The following is a 19949-nucleotide window of genomic DNA, read 5'->3' on the forward strand; positions in this document are numbered from 1 at the left end:
GGAATAGGGTACAATTTCAGACACTCCAGTATAGCGTTGTCTTGGGGTGTTCTATAATGAAAGGGCTGGCATGTGGTTATTGACTTTGATAAATGGCCTGATTTTACTAGCTGTCAATCATCTTAGGTCTGCTGTTGTTCCAGTGATGTCCCCTCCCACCATCTGTCCCTGAGACGTGGCATCTCGTGTTATCTTGGACATGCTGTGAGAGCTTTGTTGACAACAGAGAGCTGTTATATAGCACACATCTTCCTGGAAAAGATTGTTGATTCAGGTAGTTTGGTTCATTTGCTTTCAGACGAGACCACCTGTTTTTAGTTTTTGATTGGGGTCAGGTGTCTACAGATACTGAGCAGGGCCGTGGTCGTTGGTTTCTGCTGGTCAAAGGGATTAGACTTGGAGAGCAAAATACATCTAATTTCACCTCTACTTTGAAGTTGAATAGAGGTAATGACCTTATATCTCTACAGGGCTGGATGGAAGTGAAGGGTTTACTATCCTACCAGCCATGGGAGGTCAACCTTCTCCACCCTAGTCTGTCTTTCTCTTTCTCTCTCCTTTTCTCTGTCTGTCTGTCTCCCGGGGAATGGTCTTCTTTGACAATCTGATTTGATTCATGAATTGTCATATAATATATTGGATGGTGGTGATAATAACATTATATAATGACAAAGAGAACTGTATTCATTCACAAAGGCAAGTCTTTTCCCCTAACCAATGTTGCTCTTTTTCCACCACCAGCTGTGTCATTAGAGTGAATCCACCATCGGCAGGGAGAAAAGCTTGGTGCCAGCACCTCTCTGAGCCGGCTGACAAAATCAGACTAATGATCGCATGTTATTGCGTAACTGTGACGATGCAAAAAACGAAGCGGGTTATGTCCTCATTGGGTTTTTTTAATTAGAAAGTGTGTGTGTTTGACTGAGTTCTTGTGTCACACAACCTGATGTCCTGTGATCTAGAAGCTGCTCATCGGGAAGACCTTTGTTTTGGGTTGTGAAACTGGGCTGTAGGATCATTAAACATTTAGCCTGCTCAACACAACTTGATGGGCTTATATAAGTGTGCTGGTTCCCCCTGTTCACGGCTGGCACTAAGGAAAGACAGCTAAACCAACTTCCCAGGACTTTCCAAAGAGTTGGGTCCAATTCTCTTATGTTTAGTCATTGTGCGATATTACAATGTGTTTTGATTAGGGGTGAAACGGTTCACAAAACTCACGGTTCGGTACGATATGGTACAGTGGTGTATATCTGAGAAATATCTGATTTCTATTTAGATTTTCCATGTATTATAATAGTAACATGGGTAGCTTGAATTCCCAGGAGCATATGGAAACAGAGGGACAACAAAAACAGCAGTGCCTGCCTCCTAACATGAAATAATACAGTCATTTAAAACAGAACTTCAACAAGAGTGCATAGTCCAGCAGCATATATCAACATTAAGTCACATAGCAGTGTCTTAAACAAAATAGGACCACTTGAGACTGGTTACTTGAAAATGATTTTTTTTTGTGCAGATTTTCTAGTTTTTCTTTAAGAAGATTAGTCTATCCACATTATCTGCAGTGAGCACAGATCGGCTTGCTGTGACAATGTCAGCCGCTGTGGCGAATACCCTCTCGCTAAGGACAGAGGTCCCAGGCACAGCCAGGTAGCACCTTGCTAACATGGCAACATCAGGGTATATTAACTCTTTGGTTTTCCACCATGTAAGTGGATCAGCATCCAGGGGAATACAGTCCACTTCCCTGTATGAGGTCACCTCCTCCTCTATGACCTTGACCTTTGACTTGGTTCCCTGGTCCTGGGTCGTGAACAACTCCCCAGAAAGCTCAGCCGTGGTAGACTTCTTTTCTGGAGGAGAACCCCTGACGTCTGCTGTCTCTGGAGAGGGGTTGGCCCCTGTGGTGTCTGTGGCTTGACCCTGCACAATTAAATGAGATGAAAATTACTATCTCTGAAGGGGCTTTAAAAATATGATTTGTTGTTAGAAATATATATCAGACACTATTACAATTATTACTTTAGAATTGTTAAATCACAAATTAACAAACTAAATACAATACCTATTGGTCACAATCTCTGCTGTGAGTTCATTGTAGACGCTCAGATGAGCAGCAGCATCCAGGTGCAGCAGGGACTTGAACCGGGGGTCCAAAGCGGTGCTCTTGTGTAAGACGTTTTGGACACCAGGGTCAGCATATCAAGGCTCCAGGTTAACTCTGATAGCAGCCTTGACATCCCTTACTGCGGGTTCATCTTCATCAGATGCCACCATTGATTTCAGGACCATTGTTTTCACAGGCAGGACCATGGAAGCTGATGGAATGCTCTCAGTGCAGATCAGTGTTGTGACTTTGATAACTTCCTCTGCTAGTCTTATGTCATTTTCAGACAAACTCACAATATCTTTGACCTTCTTCCTCACAGCTTGATCAGTCAGTGTAGAACACACCACAACTTTTTGCTGAAGGTATCTCAACCATGTCATGGCTTGAATTCCATCTAGTAGGGACATCGTGGATTAGTTTGATTTGGCAGCTCCAGCATCTCCTGTTTTGTCTTGAAAACATGTGCAGCAGTTGTGCTTTTATGAAAGAAGGATACCACCTTCCTGATCTTGGCTAGGAGGCGAGAGGTTGGATTCACTGACATTGCTTTTTCAAATGCTAGATTAATAACGTATCCAGTTAGTGCAACTGCAGTTACAATATTTCTAGCGTTGTCAGTGGTCACAGGAATCGTTACATTATCCCTCCAACTTCCACACTGCAACTACTTCCCTTAGCTCTTCCCCCAAGTTTACACTGGTGTGAACACTCTCAAGGGGACGTGTTTGAAGGACATGGCTTTTTATCTCCCACTCCGCCTTAATGAAATGAGCCGTAACAGTAAGGTAGCTCTCGGTAGCTCTAGACGTCCAACTGTCTGTTGTTAGAGCAACAGACCGCGTTTCTGACAACTCTCAAGTTGTTTTTTTGTGTAAGGCAGGTATTAATGTCTGGGCAAAATGTGTGCGGGAAGGAATGGTGAAGGGCGGCTCGACCACTGTTTCGGAACCCCGCATTCTCTACCACAGAGAAGGGTCTCATATCTGCCACTATGAATTTAGCTATCGCTGCGTTGATTTCTGTAGCCCTACCGGAGTCAGCCGCATGTTGTTGGCGTTACATTGTGGTTGCCGTTACATTTTTTTCGCCTAGTCCCACCAATTGGCACTTGGGGGTGACGTCGGCACAAATGAGTAGTCATGTTACTCGTATTGCCACTCGAATAGGGGCGGCAGGTAGCCTAGTTGTTAGAGCGTTGGATTAGTAACCGAAAGGTTGCAAGTTCGAGTCCCCGAGCTGCCACGGTAAAAATCTGTCGTTCTGCCCCTGAACAAGGCATTGCCGTCATTGAAAATAATTGAAAATAATAATTTGTTTTTAACTGTTAAATAAAGGTCAAATAAAATAGTCTATCTGCAATGAACAGAGTATAGTTTACAGGGAAACCGAAATGTTCCCAGACCGCAGACCTGAATGGTACTGGGGCGTCTTCTAGTTCTGGCTCACCATGTTGCTCCTCTGCATTTAGCTAACTGCTAATTCCTTCATATGCTAATTGATGCTACGACGGTCTCAGCTCTGTTCTCGCTGGAGTGAAATAACTCATGAGCGGAGCTGCATACAGCTACGAGACTAAACGTTTTTTTTTTTTAAGACAACTTTATTACTATGTGGATATTTTTCCCACGTTAATTTATACGCCATTGGTTTATGCAATAATATATTTTTTACAATTAAATATATTTTCCTAGCTATAATATATGATTAATGTATTGTTCAGTTCGCAGTGCGTACCGAACCGTGCACCGTGGACCGAACGGTTCAATACGAATACACGTACCGTTTCACCCCTAGTTTTGATGCTTTCGCCATAGCATCTGTAGTTAGAATCGGTAGATGCTCAAGTAGAACTACGATAACCCATACACTAGTATGTGTATGAGTCTCGTTCCCATAGCAACAATCCACTACCCATGACATGATGCTCTGCTAATGATAGGTTGTACTCTACTCTGGTGTTGACACAGCTGGGGACAGAGATGGCTATCATGGGCAGGTCAAGGTTCCCCTGCCACCGCCCTGTGTGTGGGGGGGCACACCTGGGTTTGTTGTTTAAATACTTTTTTTTCTTTATATTTGAGTATATCCAAATACACAGCCTAAAACATGTACTTTTACTTTAGTATTTTAATGGTCGTTTGTAAAAACAAATAGTCGGCCAAATTGTATTTGAAAGTATTTTCATATACCTAGGTTAAATGCATGGGAGTGTATTTGAGTCAGTATATTTGAGTATTTTCAAAAAGTTATCTGAATAGTTATTTTTAAAATGTATTGAAAAATATCTGAAATAATATTTGAATTGGTCTGGTTGGGGCACCTGGTTCCACACCCTGTACACTAGGCCCTTGGCCACCAGCTATGGTGGAAATCACTACCTGCTGAGTGCTATGATGGAGAACATGCTAAAACACAGACGCACACATGCGCACACGCTCCTCATTGCTCTGAGGCTCTGATATCGTTCACCCAGGGGTGTCCATGGGCTCCAGCTGCACTTGGTTCCCCATCAGAGTTCATAAAGTGCAGACAGAGAGCATGAGAAGAGAGGGGACACTCCTGACCCTAAGAACTTGGGAAGTGAAAAGATGTTTACACTTTGACAGCATTCCTCTACAACTCCCCTCCCAACCACTGCTGTATGAGAGGTTGCACACCCTGTACACTGGGCCCCTGGCCACCAGCTAAATGAGAGCCTACACACCCTGTACACTGGGCCCCTGGCCACCAGCTAAATGAGAGCCTACACACCCTGTACACTGGGCCCCTGGCCACCAGCTAAATGAGAGCCTACACACCCTGTACACTGGGCCCCTAGCCACCAGCTAAATGAGAGGTTACACACCCTGGGCCCCTAGCCACCAGCTAAATGAGAGGTTACACACCCTGTACACTGGGCCCCTAGCCACCAGCTAAATGAGAGGTTATACACCCTGTACACTGGGCCCCTAGCCACCAGCTAAATGAGAGGTTACACACCCTGTACACTGGGCCCTTAGCCACCAGCTAAATGAGAGGTTACACACCCTGTACACTGGGCCCCTAGCCACCAGCTAAATGAGAGCCTACACACCCTGTACACGGCCCCTGGTCACCAGCTAAATGAGAGGTTACACACCCTGTACACTGGGCCCCTGGCCACCAGCTAAATGAGAGCCTACACACCCTGTACACTGGGCCCCTAGCCACCAGCTAAATGAGAGCCTACACACCCTGTACACTGGGCCCCTAGCCACCAGCTAAATGAGAGCCTACACACCCTGTACACTGGGCCCCTGGCCACCAGCTAAATGAGAGGTTACACACCCTGTACACTGGACCCCTGGCCACCAGCTAAATGAGAGCCTACACACCCTGTACACTGGGCCCCTGGCCACCAGCTAAATGAGAGGTTACACACCCTGTACACTGGGCCCCTGGCCACCAGCTAAATGAGAGCCTACACACCCTGTACACTGGGCCCCTGGCCACCAGCTAAATGAGAGGTTACACACCCTGTACACTGGACCCCTGGCCACCAGCTAAATGAGAGGTTACACACCCTGTACACTGGACCCCTGGCCACCAGCTAAATGAGAGGTTACACACCCTGTACACTGGACCCCTGGCCACCAGCTAAATGAGCGGTTGTGCTGTGAAATAAGAACGGGATTATTTTGTCTGTTTTTGTTTGCTTTATATCCCTCCTTTTTGATGATGTAGGACATTGGTGTTTGAGTCAACAATGTGTATGTGAATGATGTACTTACGATGACTTTGATGTGTAATGAGTGCATTCCAAGCCTCTTTTAAAAGATCAGAAGGCTAGATGCTATTTTACAAGAGGCCCACCTTTTCATGTAATCTTTTCATATCTAAACTGTGTTTTTACCTGAGGTCTCAGCATGAGTCCCAAATGCACCCTATGCACTTCTTTTGACCAGGGCCTGGTAAAAGATTGTGCACTATAACAGTGAATAGGGTGTCATTTGGGACTCATATTCTGTCTATCTATGCAGACTAGGCCTCAAAAAGCATGTCTTGTAATAGCAGAGTTGTGTTTAAACCAAATAGATACGTCTGTCTGTGTCTAATTATGAAGAAGTCTGCTGTTTTTAAAGTACTTTGCTCCAGACACATTAAAATGCTTTTTGGTTGATGAGATTGTTAAGTCAGTAAGACAGAAGAGCTCTCAGAAGATGAATAACTCTGTCTGTTTTGTGTTTTCTCTAGGTGAGGAAACGGTGTTAACGATTTGACCGGACGAGGAAATCATCTCCCCAGAGAGGTAAGATATATATTTATTTACATGCATAAACGTCGCTCTTCCTCTGACTTATTGTGTAGCAGCACCAGTGGGTTGTAACAACGACCCCAATTCATGTATCACATTCATTGTAGACTTGTTACGTGTTTTAATGAAAAGACATTGCTATTGTCTCAAGTGCAGTAGGCTAAGTATTATTCTGCATGGAAAGCTTTCTTCACCGCGCCACAGACGTTTTCAAAAATAAACGGACACTGGGTTGCCACTTGCTTATTCTGGAAACGCTGAACTAACAAATGATATGGCTTTGATATGTCTGTTGGTGGTCACTCTGTGCCTGTCTGGCGAAACGTTTTACTGTGGTCACACACACACACACACACACACACACACACACACACACACACACACACACACACACACACACACACACACACATTATATCTCACACACACACACAACAAGATGTTTTACTGCTTTTGGAAGTTATCCTACATGGGAAATAGTGACTGGTTTTGTCTCCCTAAAATGTTCAGTTGTACAGTCTGTCTCTCTCTCTTCTTCCTCCCTTGTTCCTCTCCTCCCCCGTCTGTGGCTGAAGAGGGCCTGACCATGCCTCTCCTATGTCATCTGATTTGTTTAACGTTTCTTCATCTCCTCATCATTTTTTCGCCGGCTCGGTCTGGTCTAGATGTTTGAGTTGACGTGCCGACCTGTTATGTGTTATGGTCCTAACAGCACCACCCCCTCTTCAGAGGACAACTTCACTACTATTTATGCTGCATGACATGAGCCTCCTCATCAGTTTCTGAACTGTGTATCGAGGTCATGAAGAGAAGGCCTAGGTTGGCCTGTCAACATTATCCAGGAAACGTGTTTGGCACATAATGAGACACGTCAGCAAGCAGTCAGCATTGTTTTCCCCCTGGCCTGGGTCTGACCTGGGTCTGGCCTGGGCATATAGTGTCTGCCTGGGGCTTGGCAACCTGCCAGAGTAGGAACTGAATGAACAAAGATGCTCTAAACCGACCAGACCGAGGGAGGGGGAGGAGGAGGAGGGGGAGAGGAGGGGTGTTTTATGAGCTTTGTCAAGGTTGCGATCTGAGCTATCTCCGTTTTCACTATAGGTTTATCTTTGAATCAACCAGTCTTTAACCATTCTTTAACCAGTCTTTAACTAGGCAAGTCAATTGCTTTCATATGGAATGTGACGGCTTGCATGTAGAGCTTTCTCCATTTTAATTGTCCGTAGACGTAGTCTGTCTGCTTGATGCGTCGTCCATATTTAGGATTTGCAGTTAAGTGAGGTTGCTAATCTCTCTGGCTAAGCTCCTTGTACTGCATTTATACATTACACCACAATGGAAAGTGGATTTGAGTTTGTCGCTTTAAGCTAGTTAATCATTTCATAGTGCTTTTTCTGTCTTATCTTGCCTCGATAGCAATATCTGAAGAGACAAAAGTCTGAAAATGACGAATTCTTATTTGGGCTGGTCCTGTTTTCGTGATAAAATACTTGTGTGATGATGCAAGTTAACAATGGTGTTGGAGTGAAATAGAGAATAGAGGCCAAATGTTTTTCCCTTTCCCCTTTTTCTCTCTCTCTCTCTCTCTCTCTCCCCCCTTTTTGTCTCTCTCTCTGTCTCCCCCTGTAACAATCGTCGTTGTAATGATGGTCGAACCAAGATGCAGCGTGGGGTAGGTTAATCATGTTTATTAATGATAACCAGCAACAAAACAAGAACGAGAAACCAACGAAACGTACAGCCCTGTAGGGCTCAACAGCAACAATACAAAAAACAAGATCCCACAAACAACAGGTGGGAAAAGGCTGCCTAAATATGATCCCCAATCAGAGAGAACGATAGACAGCTGCCTCTGATTGGGAACCATACCAGGCCAACATAGAAATACAAAAAACTAGAGTACCCACCCTAGTCACACCCCGACCTAACCAAAATAGAGAATAAAAAGGCTGTCTAAGGTCAGGGTGTGACACCCCCTCTCCCCCCTCTCTCTATGCGTTTCCATGTGGTTAATTTATTCCATTCCTCCAAGGCAGTCTGATGTGACTAATGTCTAGGCCAGGGGTACACACACACACACACACACACACACACACACACACACACACACACACACACACACACACACACACACACACACACACACACCACAGAGAGACAGAGGACCAGGCATTCCAAGGGGTTGTGAGGGCGTCAGCCCAGAGAGGTACGTCCATTGCCCCTGAAAGGAGGACCGGAGGAGGAAAAAAAGGAGACAGAATAGAGAGAAAAAGCTGCATGACTCGTAAACCTTTTACAGGACCGGATGGATGGATGGATGGATGGATGGATGGGTGGATGTGAAGTGTTCAGTATCCCACCAACCATGCAAGGTCCAGTTGTTCCTCTCTTTCTCTCCCTCTGTCATTCACCCTGGTAAGACGAGCTATGCTAGCTGTACTAGACCAGTGTGTACTACAGTAAAGAGACCTTGCTAGCTCCCTGGGCCACCATTTAAACCTACACACACACACACACACACACACACACACACACACACACACACACACACACACACATATCACATGTTTGTTTTACTATCCTTGTGGGGACCAAAACATTTATTCCCATTCAAAATCATATTTTCCAAAACCCTAAACTTAGCCTAAAATGGCCTTTTTTCTTGTGGGGACCAACACATTTCCACACTTGTCTGAACTTTCCTTGTTTTACTATCCTTGTTAGGACTTATTGTCCAAACAAAGATAGTAATACCAAAAACACACACACACACACACACACACAGAGCTCCCTGGGCTGCCATTTAAACCTCTTCTCCTCCCCAGACCCACGTGAAACAGTCAGCTGTAAGTCTAACACGCTCCACACTGACTCCACACTCCACTTCCTGATCGGCAGGACTTCTCGCAGTAATGATGTCATGCACCTTGTTATTATGATGTAATCGTTACTACCGCTCCATCTGGTCATGTTTAAAGACCGCTCAGTGGTTATCCATGTGATTCCCTGGATTTTAAAGCAAATCACAAGTATATCAGTCTCTCACAATGTACAGTAAGATGTACAGTGCCTTCAGAAAGTATTCAAACCCCTTAACTTATTCCATATTTTGTTGTTACAGCCTGAATTCAAAATGTATACAATTTTGTTTTTCTCACCCATCTACACACAATACTCCATAATGACAAAGTGAAAAGATGTTTTTAGAAATGTTTGCAAATTTATTGAAAATGAAATACAGAAATATATCTAATTTGCATAAGTATTCACACCCCTGAGTCAATACTTTGTAGAAGCATCTTTGGCAGCGATTACAGCTGTGAGTCTTTCTAGGTAAGTCTCTGAAGAGCTTTACACACCTGGATTGTGCAACATTTGCCTTTTATTCTTTTCAAAATTCTTCAAACTCTGTCACATTGGTTGTTGATTATTGCTAGACAACCATTTTCAGGTCTTCAGATTTTCAAGTAGATTTAAGTCAAAACCGTAACATTCACTGTCTTCTTGGTGGACAGCAACCAGGTTTTCCTCTCGGATTTTGCCTGTGCTTAGCTCCATTCAGTTTCTTTTTTATCCTGAAAAACTCAGCCGGTCTTTAACGATTACAAGCATACCCAACAACCACCACTATGCTTGAGAATATGGAGAGTGATACTCAGTAATGTGTTGTATTGGATTTTCCTCCAACGTAACACTTTGCATTCAGGACAAAAAGTGAATTGCTTTGCCAAATGTTTTGCAGTATTACTTTAGTGCCTTGTTGCTAACATGATGCATGTTTTGGAATATTCTTTACAGGCTTCTTTCTTTTCACTCTGTCAATTAGGTTAGTATTGTGGAGTAACTATGTGGTTGATCCATCCCCAGTTTTCTCCTATCACAGCCATTAAAGTCATCATTGCCTTCATGGTGAAATCCCTGAGCAGTTTTCTTCCTCTCCGGCAACTGAGTTAGAAAGAACGTCTATCTTTGTAGTGACTGGGTCTCTGCTTTAAAAAATATATATATTATTGTCTACCAGTAGGTGCCTTTCTTTGGTCTTTGTGGTTGAATCTTTGTTTGAAGTTCATTGCTCAACTGAGGGACCTTACAGATAATTGTATGTGTGGGATACAGGGATGAGGTAGTCATTACAAATCATGTTCAACACTGTTATTGTACACAGAGTGCAACTTATTCTGCGATTTGTTTTAAAACATTTTACTCCTGAACTTATTTAGGCTTGCCATAACAAAGGGGTTGAATACTTATTGACTCGAGACATTTCAGCTTTTTAATTTTGTAATTAATTTATAAAAGTTTAGATCAACATAATTCCACTTTGACATTAAGGGGTTTTTAGGCCAGTGACAAAAAAAATCTCAATTTAATCCATTTTAAATTAAGTCAAAGGATGTGAATACTTTATGAAGGCACTGCATGTGGTGTTGGTAGTGCTGCTGTAGCTTGGCATCCTCTCCACCTCTGTTCTCTGCTCTAATCATCTGGCTTTACCCAGGGTCTTATCTCTCTCTGTGGAGTAGAGCAATCACTCTCTCTCTCTCTCTCTCTCTCTCTCTCTCTCTCTCTCTCTCTCTCTCTCTCTCTCTCTCTCTCTCTCTCTCTCTCTCTCTCTCTCTCTCTCTCTCTGGAACAAACTAAAGGACGCATGCAAGCAGCCTGGATCCTCTCTATCGGTGTCGATTCCTCTCTCTATCTAAAGGACAGATATGCAGTCTGGCTCTCTGCCCACACAACCTCTCTGCACTGATAGACCGTCTCCCTCACATGTGTCTTGGTTGGAGTTGAATTTAAGAGCCTGGTAAAAATCTGTACGTCCTGGAGGTTTTCATTTGTAGAAAATGTAAAAAGCATTTGGAGGGAGATTTATAGATGTGGCTTGGCCAAAGTGACTGTGTGTGTGAGTGAGACAAAGACTTGTAGAAACCCAGTGGACGTGTGGAAGTTCATATGGATCTTGAGGGTTAGCCGAAGTGACGGGTTGAAATTGTGGTGCGTTGAAATTGTAGTGATTTGAAAGGTATGTGAGCAATATCATGTTTTTGAAAGTGATAGTTGAGGGGGGGGGGGGGGGGGTCTGCAGATGGCAATTATCTCACTCCCACTATCTCTATCTCTAGTAGTGACCTCAGAGGCATAGAATGCTGAAAACACAGTAGAGTCTGTTTATCTGCTAAACACTGGCCTGAGAGCTGACAGGCTGGGCTTCACACACACGCACACACACACACACACACACACACACACACACACACACACACACACACACACACGGGGCTGGGGGGAAACGCCACTGGGCCGCTCCAGATTAATCAGTAGGGGTGTTTCCCTGACACATACCAGCTGTGCTGGTCTCCATGGGGACACACAGTCACTCATCGCTATTGGACCAGACTCACCAGACCGTGGCTGTGGATTGGATGTGTGTGGCTGTATTGTTTGTATTGATTGGCAGTGTGTTTACAGCAGGGTATTATTTGTTTGTAGTGGTTTCAATTAAGGAAAGTTTAAGGAAGTTTTTTGTTGCAGTGTGTTGATGTTGTTGAAGTGGCCATGAAGTGGCTGTCAGTGACTTTCAAGGTTATTTAGTACATCTATTGCGGGTGGGTGAGTGTGTGTGTGTGTGGTGTGTGTGTGGTGTGTGTGTGTGTGTGTGTGTGCATCATTTTGGGAGGGAGATGGGTGCGGTCAGTGTGTGCGTTTTCAGTTTTGTCCCGCCAGCTCTGTTCTATCACACTGTATCTCCTGGGGCCTCTCTACAGCTGGCTGATGTGAGATCTCAGTCAACCAGACTAGTGTTAGCAGTCAACGCAGAGTCACACACACACACACACACACACACACATGCAACAACGTATGCATACTCTGTCTCTCTCTTCTCTCTCACACACACACACACGCGCACACACACACAACAACGTATGCATACTCTGTCTCTCTCTTCTCTCTCACACACACACACACACACACACACACACACACACACACACACACACACACACACACACACACACATCCCCTCCAGCTCTGGCTGGTAGTCTATGTGGTCTTTGTAGCGCCGAGCCGAGTGGCCACAAATGACAGCATTGTCCTCAGGGAGACTGAGAAACTTGGAGCGCAAACACTCTCCTCAAGCAGTGTCAGGCCAGTCCACTGCTCCATTCAACTCCATGGGCTGTTTCTGCAAGAACTCCTCAAGGAGTGAGAGGGAGGGAGATATGATGGGAGGAGAGGAGGAAGATGGGAGGAGAGAGGGAGAGTCGAAGAGGGGAGAAAGAGAGAGAGTTGGGCTATAATAAAGAGAAGGGTAGAGGAAGTGAGGAGTCAGGAAAGGTCAACTGCCACAGACAGAATAGAATGAGAAGGAATGCTAGACTAGGTGATTTAAGGTTGTTGTATGGTAGAATATTACTACAGGAATGTCATATTTTATAGTCAGTGTACAGGACATTGACTAAAGATGGGTATTAACTTTCTATTACCCGGTAGTAAACGAATGTGTATGATAGGAGAGGGAGTTTTGGGTGCATTCATGTTGAGTAAGTACATCATCTATTAGCTGATCATCCCAGGCTAAGATATGATCTACTGTCACTTACTGATGGAGAGGAGGAGTGGAAAAGCTCCTCTGGGTTTTACAACTGGGAGGACTGGAGAAGATTTGAGGGGTAAAGATTTTAAAGGGCCACAAGTGACCGGTAAGTAGCGGTTAAGAGCGTTGGGCCAATAACCGAAAGGTCGGTCGTTCGAATCTCTGAGCCGACTAGGTGAAAAATCTACCCACGAGCCCTTGAGCAAGGCACTTAACCCTAATTGCTCCTGTAAGTTGTGATAGAAAATTCCATATTTACCTGGTTTATTTGATATTAATGGTTAACAATTAACATTTAACTAATAATAAGACATTTCTGTCCTGGTAGTGTCTGTTTTTATGGGCTCCACTCTGCTTCCCTGCAGCTAATCTGGGCGTATGGTCACCAGAGATGGCTTGAGCCACAAATGAGTTAAAGACTGCGTTACATAGATGTGTTTTACTAGAGCTTCAGAATAGAACAATCCCTCATTGTCTCAATCATCCTTGCATATGAGAAACTAAGCCAGGGTGGGGTTAAGACAACAATCCACCTGCAGATTTGAGTATTTATTTTTTTAACCTTTATTTAACTAGGCAAGAACAAATTCTTATTTACAATGATGGCCTACCGGTGAACAGTGGGTTAATTGCCTTGTTAGGGGCAGAACGACAGATTTTTACCTCGTCAGCTCAGGGATTCGATCCAGCAACCTTTCGGTTACTGACCCAACGCTCTAACCACGAGGCTACCTGCCACCCCAAATAACGACAGGGTGAACCCAGAGTGTCTTATGATGCTCCTTGGTCTGCATGAGGGAGGTTGAACCAACCATGACTGAGCATTGTTAGTGTCCGACTAAGCTAGATTTTCTTTAAAAAGACAAGACTGGGGTCCTGGGTGGCGCAGTGGTTAAAAACACTGCACGGCAGTGCAGATGCGCCGCTACAGCCTTGGGTTCGATCCGGTGCCACAACCGGCCATGACCAGGAGCCCCATAGGATGGTGCACAATTGGCCCAGTGCCGTCTGGGGTAGGGGAGGGTTTGGCCGGTGGGGCTTTCCTTGGCTCAACGTGCTCTAGCAACTCCCAGTGACTGGGCCAGGCGCCTGCAAGCTGACTCTGGTCGTCAGTCGAACTGTGTTTTCTCCGACATATTGGTGCGGCTGACATCCAGGTTAAGAGAGCAGTGTGATAAGAAGTAGACAGCCATGCGGGTCATGTTTCAGAGGACGCAGGACTCGACCTTTGCCTCTCCCAAGACAAGAGCCTACAAACCAAATTCAGGGAGAAAAAGGGGTTAAAAAATAAGGTTGTGGCCATACCATACCGCCTGTTCAGGGTCGGCCTGGTTAGTCCTGGGACGGGAGACCGTCTGGGAATACCAACTGCAGTAAGCAAAAAAACTAGAAAAAAAGACAAGACTGAAAGTAATGGGATATGGGTCTATGGGTCTCATGTGAAGGCCTTAGTAATTGTATATGATTTTTTTTAAACACAGTAATATATTGAACAATATACTGTGCCAAGTACTCAAGTGTGTCCCATCTGCAAACTGTACAATGGTTGCTTCAGAGGAAACATTTTGTTATTAACTGACTAATTCCATTTGCTAACTGGTATCATAGCAATATATGTACCAGTCATCGATAGGACCGCAGCAAACAATCACACATCATTATTATTAATAGCAAATTGTAACGACAAGATAAAAAAGTCTTCCATCACTGTGTTTTTACATTTAATGTACTCAGATGTGCAAACTAAGTAATTCCAAATGTCATGGAAAAATGTAAAAAACACTATCTGATATCCTCAGAAAATCTGGCAGTCTGTGTGGAAATATGTTGCAACAGCATGTTGTTGCAGTCAGAGAATGTGAGTATTTAACTAATGGAGTTTGGGAGTCTGGTGGTCCATGTGCCTGGATCCCTCAGTGTTTGCATCCTAAACAGCACCCTATTAAATACATAATGCCTATGAGCCCTGGTCAAAAGTAGTTCACTATATAGGGGATATGGTGCCATTTAGGATGCTGTGTCTCCAGTGGAGGCTTTGCCGTTCATCCACGTGGGCCACCTCAATGCCATCTCTCACTGCTGCATCATAACTGAGATGTTATTAGCTAGATGCATTCAATGTGTTAGTGTTGAAATGGAGACCGTATTTTCTATTTTAGCAGCTTGATGTGTTAGTCTGTGTTTTCTCTATGATGACGATGGCTAGTGACCTGTGTTTTTAATATTATAATATATTGTAGTTTGCCTGTGGAGTGGCCGATTGTTTCAATGTTTTTTTTATTGCACGTTGTTATGGTGTAATGGAACCAAATATCAACCATAACGAAGTCAATTGAATGATCTATTCTGGTATTAATGAATTTAATGATCTCTATCAGATACGTCCACATATTATGACCTCTCACACACACACAGTTGATTTGACTTGAAGGCAGAGTCCTGCCACTATATTCACTGAGGATACTGTATAGGAGTGCTTCTTGACTCGCCACAGACACATTCTCATTAGCAGTAAGATCCCATCCACCTCTCACACAGTATTACAATCAAGGAACGTGCCGACGGTCACAGAAGCCCCCGACTAGGGTCAGGGATAGCCCCTGGACATGACTGGACCTCTGTTATACCAGACGGAAACAAAGAGAGGCTAAATTAAACACTCCAACCCTGTTCCTGGAGATCTACCCTCCTGTAGGTTTTCACTCCAACCCTGTTCCTGGAGAGCTACCCTCCTGTAGGTTTTCACTCCAACCCTGTTCCTGGAGAGCTACCCTCCTGTAGGTGTTTCCCACTCCAACCCTGTTCCTGGAGAGCTACCCTCCTGTAGGTTTTCACTCCAACCCTGTTCCTGGGCCTAGAGCTACCCCTCCTGTAGGTTTCCACTCCAACCCTGCTCCTGGGAGAGCTACCCTCCTGGAGGTTTCCACTCCAACCCCTGCTCCTGGAGAGCTACCCTCCTGTAGGTTTTCACTCCAACCCTGTTCCTGGAGAGCTACCCTCCCTGTAGGTTTTTTCCTGGAGAGCTACCCTCCTGTAGGTTTTCACTCCAACCCTGTTCTTGGAGAGCTACCGTCCTGTAGGTTTTCACAGAAATTACTGTAACCAAACAAACATTGTAGATGACCAATTATGGGAATAAACGGTAACTGTACTACTGGTGATACTGATGTGCCATCCCCGCAGCCTCCACAATGGATTAGCCTACTTACACAGGCGTGCATCAGACAGGTGTCTCGTGTGCCATATATATATATATCTCTCTCTATGTATGTATGTATGTATGTATGTATGTATGTATGTATGTATGTATGTATGTATGTATGTATGTATGTATGTATGTATGTATGTATGTATGTATGTATGTATGTATGTATGTATGTATGTATGTATGTATGTATGTATGTATGTATGTATGTATGTATGTATGTATATTTCTCTCTATGTATGTATGTATGTATATTTCTCTCTATGTATGTATGTATGTATGTATGTATGTATGTATATTTCTCTCTATGTATGTATGTATGTATATTTCTCTCTATGTATGTATGTATGTATGTATATTTCTCTCTATGTATGTATGTATGTATGTATGTATGTATATTTCTCTCTATGTATGTATGTATGTATGTATGTATATATATATATATACACACACACACACACACACACACACACACACACACACACACAGTGAGGGGGGAAAAAAGTATTTGATCCCCTGCTGATTTTGTACGTTTGCCCACTGACAAAGAAATGATCAGTCTATAATTTTAATTGTAGGTTTAGTTGAACAGTGAGAGACAGAATAACAACAAAATCTAGAAAAACGCATGTCAAAAATGTTATAAATTGATTTGCATTTTAATGAGGGAAATTAGTATTTGACCCCTCTGCAAAACATGACTTAGTACTTGGTGGCAAAAACCTTGTTGGCAATCACAGAGGTCAAATGTTTCTTGTAGTTGGGCACCAGGTTTGCACACATCTCAGGAGGGATTTGGTCCCACTCCTCTTTGCAGATCTTCTCCAAGTCATTAAGGTTTCGAGGCTGACGTATGGCAACTCAAACCTTCAGCTCCCTCCACAGATTTTCAATGGGATTAAGGTCTGGAGACTGGCTAGGCCACTCCAGGACCTTAATGTGCTTCTTCTTGAGCCACTCCTTTGTTGCCTTGGCCATGTGTTTTGGGTCATTGTCATGCTGGAATACCCATCCACGACCCATTTTCAATGCCCTGGCTGAGGGAAGGAGGTTCTCACCCAAGATTTGACGGTACATGGCCCCGTCCATTGTCCCTTTGATGCGGTGAAGTTGTCCAGTCCCCTTAGCAGAAAAACACCCCGAAAGCATAATGTTTCCACCTCCATGTTTGACGGTGGGGATGATGTTCTTGGGGTCATAGGCAGCATTCCTCCTCCTCCAAACACGGCGAGTTGAGTTGATGCCAAAGAGCTCCATTTTGGTCTCATCTGACCACAATACTTTCACCCAGTTGCCCTCTGAATCATTCAGATGTTCATTGGCAAACTTCAGACGGGCATGTATATGTGCTTTCTTGAGCAGGGGGACCTTGCGGGCGCTGCAGGATTTCAGTCCTTCACGGCGTAGTGTGTTACCAATTGTTTTCTTGGTGACTATGGTCCCAGCTGCCTTGAGATCATTGACAAGATCCTCCCGTGTAGTTCTGGGCTGATTCCTCACCGTTCTCATGATCATTGCAACTCCACGAGGTGAGATCTTGCATGGAGCCTTCCATTTGCGAATAATCGCACCAACTGTTGTCACCTTCTCACCAAGCTGCTTGGCGATGGTCTTGTAGCCCATTCCAGCCTTGTGTAGGTCTACAATCTTGTCCCTGACATCCTTGGAGAGCTCTTTGGTCTTGGCCATGGTGGAGAGTTTGGAATCTGATTGATTGATTGCTTCTGTGGACAGGTCTCTTTTATACAGGTAACAAACTGAGATTAGGAGCACTCCCTTTAAGAGTGTGCTCCTAATCTCAGCTCGTTACCTGTATAAAAGACACCTGGGAGCCAGAAATCTTTCTGATTGAGAGGGGATCAAATACTTATTTCCCTCATTAAAATGCAAATCAATTTATAACATTTTTGACATGCGTTTTTTTTTCTGGATTTTTTTGTTGTTATTCTGTCTCTCATTGTTCAAATAAACCTACCATTAAAATTATAGACTGATCATTTCTTTGTCAGTGGGCAAACGTACAAAATCAGCAGGGGTTCAAATACTTTTTTCCCTCACAGTGTATATATATATTTGCGACTGCTCAACCCCAAAAAATCTTGTTTGACCAACAGCCTGTCGACTAAATGTGATCAGCCCTAAGATGCTTCAACAATACTCTGTGGTTGTTGGCTTGAAGTCACTTGCTCTTCATTTATAAGCTATGCGGGCACGCTTCCTCACTGAAACGGCTTGAAGTCACTTGTTCATCATTTATGAGCTATGCGAGCACGCTTCCTCACTGAAACGGGAAGCATCCAGAGAGTCATAGGCCCGCTCCACATCCCCCTCTTAATCTATATCTCTTCTATATGGTTGGATCTACACTCTTAGAAAAAAGGATTCCAAAAGGGTTCTTCAGCTGTCCCCATAGGAGAACCCTTTTTGGTTCAATGTAGAACCGTTTTGGGTTCCATGTAGAACACTGTGGAAAGGGTTTTACATGGAACCCAAAATGGTTCTACTTTTATTTATTTTTTTGGACATAGGCGGCCCAAAAAAAAACACTTAGGCGACCCGCCCAACACTTTTATATACAGATAAACCCCTGGACCTAGGAGTGAAGCGATACAGTACTGGACATGGATGTGAAATCTATAATGTTGTTCTGTATAGTGATGAAGAAATGGCATTCTGTAGCTTTCAGTGCTGCTGTGTGTCATTCTGTTGAACCAGAGATCTGACGGAGGGAGTTCTGAACACAGTACTAGATGTCCATGGGAACTGTGTACAGTTGTGTGTTGAATGACATGGATATGATGCTAGATTTACTGTATGAATGGGTGGCGACTGACAATGTTGTTGCTATTAAAAGCAGTGCATTGTGTACATGTTTGCACTGCTCAAACATTGAGGTTGAAACCCTTTTGTGTGTGTGTGTGTTAACATAACATCTGACTTTATGTTCCTGACACACTATAATTCCTCATAGATGCTTATTACATACAGTACAACCAGCAGGACAGTCAATACTAGAGAAGAAGAACTGGTTCTCTGTCCTCCTCCATGATGGTCATACATGAATCACTCCCTCAACATCCCTTTATACCGTCAGAAGGTAGTCACACCCCTTGACTTTTTCCACATTTAGTTGTGTTACAGCCTAAATTTAAAATTGATTAAATTGAGATTGTTTTGTCACTGGCCTACACACAATACCCCATAATGTCAAAGTGGAATTATGTTTTACTAATTAATTCAAAATTTAAAAAAAAAAATTGAAGCTGAAATGTCTTGAGTCAATAACTATTGAACCCCTTTGTTATGGCAAACCTAAATAAGTTCATGAGTAAAAATGTGCTTAACAAGTCACATAATAAGTTGCATGGACTCACTCTCTGTGAAATAATAGTGTTTAAAAAATGTTTGACTACCTCATCTCTGTACCCCACACATAAAATAATCTATATGGTCCCTCAGTCGAGCAGTGAATTTCAAACACCAATTCAAAAACAAAGTCCAGGGAGGATTTCCAATACACCTAATGGTAGATGGGTAAAAAGGAGACACTGAATATCATGGAGCATGGTGAAGTTATTAATTCCACTTTGGAGTCACTACAAAGATAGTCATTCTTTCTAACTCAGTTGCCGGAGAGGAAGGAAACCGCTCAGGGATTTCACCATGGTGACTTTAAAACAGTTACAGAGATCAAATCAAATTTGTCACATACACATGGTTAGCAGGTGTTAATGCAAGTGTAGCGAAATGCTTGTGCTTCTAGT

General features: G+C 43.6%; 1 protein-coding gene across 1 annotated transcript in view; it reads left to right on the forward strand.

Annotated features, from left to right (window-relative positions):
* The window catches only part of LOC106590181 (gamma-adducin), a 143935-nt gene that overhangs the window by 24735 nt on the left and 99251 nt on the right, over positions 1-19949 (forward strand). Inside the window, exon 2 of the mRNA XM_082958750.1 lies at positions 6329-6383. The gene's annotated coding sequence lies outside the window, so the exon portion shown is untranslated. The remainder of the gene's footprint in view (positions 1-6328; positions 6384-19949) is intronic.

This window comes from Salmo salar, chromosome 12 (assembly GCF_965601325.2).
Source record: "Salmo salar chromosome 12, fSalSal1, whole genome shotgun sequence".
Lineage (NCBI taxonomy): Eukaryota > Metazoa > Chordata > Actinopteri > Salmoniformes > Salmonidae > Salmo > Salmo salar.